This window comes from Artemia franciscana, chromosome 7, assembly GCF_032884065.1.
Source record: "Artemia franciscana chromosome 7, ASM3288406v1, whole genome shotgun sequence".
NCBI classification, from domain to species: domain Eukaryota; kingdom Metazoa; phylum Arthropoda; class Branchiopoda; order Anostraca; family Artemiidae; genus Artemia; species Artemia franciscana.
Window position 1 is genome coordinate 11,462,109 of NC_088869.1, and position 3,351 is coordinate 11,465,459.

The window sequence follows — 3,351 nt, forward strand, 5'->3', positions numbered from 1 at the left end:
ACGGATAAAAATTTTGAGCCATTTTGTTCTGCATAGTCAAAAATCATAATAACTGTGTCTTTGGGAATGACTTACTCACCCACAATCCCTGGGGGAGGGGCTGCAAGTTTTGACCAGTGTTTACAAGTGTGGGGTTGACGGTAGGGGGCTATGTGGGAGGATATTTCCTTGGAGGAATATGTCATGGGGAAGAAAAATTCAATGAAAAGGGCGCAGGATTATCTAGCATTACTATAAAAAAACAATGAAAAAATAAACATAAAAGCATTTTTTCAATTGAAAGTAAGGAATAGCATTGAAATTTAAAACGAATAGAGATTATTACGCATATGAGGGGTTCTAAAAATACTTTAGCATAAAGAGCGAGGTATTTAGGAGAAGATAAATACCTCGCTCTTTATGCTAAAGTATTTTTAGTAATTTTAACTATTTATTCTACGGCCTTTTTAATTCAGGGGCCATTCTTAAAGAATTGGGACAAAACTTACGATTTAGTGTAAAGATCGAGGTATTAACGAGGGTACAAACTCCCTCGTACACATAATAAAAATATAAGAATATAACAGTTTTTTATGTAAGTTAATTCTTAAGTTACGCATATTTTTTACTAATAAAAAAATTAAAACTTCTAGTAGCCTTTTTAAGTAACCGAAAAATTGGAGGGCAGCTAGGCCTCCTTCCCCATCCCTTATTTTTCAAAATCGTCTGCTCAAAACTAAGAGAAAGCCATTTAGCAAAAAAAAAATTAATAGACCAATTTCATTTCAGTAATTTATGTGCGGAGAGCCAAAATCAAACATGCATTAATTCAAAAACGTTTAGAAATTAAATAAAAAATACTAGTTTTTTTAACTGAAAGTAAGGAGCGACATTAAAACTTAAAACGAACAGAAATTACTCCGTATATGAAATGGGTTGTACCCTCCGCAATCCCTCGCTCTTTACGCTAAAGTTTGACTCTTTGCCACAATTCTACTTTTTAAAACAATTAAAAGCCTTAGCGTAAAGAGCGAGGGATTGCGGAGGGGACAACCCATTTCATACACGGAGTAATTTCTGTTCGTTTTAAGTTTTAATGTCGCACCTTACTTTCAGTAAAAAAAACTAGTTTTTTTTATTTAATTCTTGATAACGCATTGTTAATGTAAGTATTAGATGTTAACCCACTTTGTTGTACTCCAAACTAAACTAGTATATAACAGTAAAATGCTGTATGCGATTTCAAATAAACATACGAATTACTATGCCCAAAATTAAGTACATGTGTGACAGAAAGGTTCACTCTATTCTCGGAAAAACAGTTGTGCCTGACAAAGATCGTGGAAAGCATTAGACAAAGCCTTAGACTAGGCATAATAAAAAATTTAAGCTTAAAATATTCTGCGGATGTTGGTACCCAATGCGAGGTTAAAAACAAAATAGGTTTGGGTCTTTCACAGTCCATTCACTAATATATGGGAGCGGAAAATTTTCAAAAATTTTGACAACATTATATGCAACAGTGATAGGCCAATATGCAATGCAATCAATAGGGTCATTTCCGCATTTAAGAGTAGATGTTACTGCTCCCCCCCCCCCAAAAAAAAACAGGCACCATTGACAAAAATAAACAGTTGAAAAACTAACTAGAGCTGAGTGATTAGGGCTGGACTATCACAGCCTAAATGATGAGAACTATTGCCATCAAGATCACTCGGTTTAGACTTAAGTTTAAGCATACTATTTACAATACTTTTAGTGGATATAGGAACAACAATGCGTTGGAAAACTCTAGCAGGCAAAAATTTGGAAACTAAGCTCTGATAATGATAATGAACACTATACTCAACCTTAATAAAAGCATTTTTATAATGCCTAAGCCAAGACGAATCTGGGGTAACATCAATGATCCCTAATGAATTAAATTTAGATTTGCAACTGACTTCCTTTCATTGTACTGCACCTTTAGGGAACCATTATAACGAACAAAATGAAGATACCGCTTAAACTCCCCTTTTGTTTTAATTTTTATATTGAACACAACTAAGCAAATAAGGCTAAGTATAAGTGAAGATAAAAAGGTGATGTTAGGTAACAATAAGATTGATCAGGTGGACAGCTTAATTTACCTGGGTAGTATTATTAGTAATGGGGGTGGGAGCAGTGAAAATGTTAAAAGTAGAATAGCCAAGGCTCAGGGTGTTTTATCGCAATTAAAAACAAAAATTGGAAGAATAGCAAGATAACTTTGCAAACAAGATTACAACATTGGAGGATACGGTGATAACAGTGGTAAAATATGTTTCTGAAGCATGGGCACTCCGAAAAGTGGTGAAGATTTGTTAGATGCCTTCCAGTGAGATTACCTATGGATTGTTCTAGGTACCCAGCTGACTGGCCATATTTCAAACAGTAGGCTTTGCAAAAAATGTGGCTCAGTCCTGCTTTTTAGAGCTATAATTAGATAAAACATGAGATGGCTAGGTCACGTTCCGCGGATGAAGGGTGACAGATTACCAAAGATTGTTCCTTTCGGCCAACCGTCTAAGACTAAACAAAAATCAGGTCGTATTCGATTAGGGTGTGAGGATGTTATTAAGAAAGATTTAAAAGAAATGGGAACTTCCTGGGAGGGTGTAAAATGGAAGGGTTTGAATTGATTGACATGGAGGAGGATTGTGCGTAGCTGGGTTAGCCTCAGGTGGCGTGGTGCTGCGGTGAGTTATTAGTAGTAGCAATAGTAGTAGTGATAGGCTTTGCCCCACTCAGGTTCTATGCACCATTTTTTATTGGTAGTAACACAAAGATCATTCGATGTCACGGTAAGAGAGAGGGAGGGTGGTAACACGGATATGACTACCCTCACAATTAGTGCATTTAAAAGCCCGCCCCCAACCCACCCCAGAGGAGGGGCCTTTAGTTTTGTGGGAAATGGTAGTAAACAAAATATACCAGCTGATATTTAGAAGAGAATCAACAGAAATGGCAGGGACCAAATGTTCTTGCAGGAGCACAGTCTTATAATATTTCATTTTTTGGTTTATTGAGCCATGTATATCTGATGGTTCTTTGAGCCATCGAGGGCTATTGGCCCTCAATGGGCCAAATGAGGCAGACAGTTTAACAGTCATTTTTGATTCACACGTTTGGTCAGGACACCATGCAAAACCCAATACTTCAGTCTATACGATATGTGACTGCCCTTGCAATTAGTACATTTTAGATGAAATTCACAGGGAAATTACAAGACGATACGGCACACCGGCTGGAACTTATTGGCTTATTACACTTAGCTTTCATGTGGTTTGAAGATTGACATTTATGGTAGTAATAAAGTAATGATAGCAATCGTAGTTATTAGTAGGGCAGGAG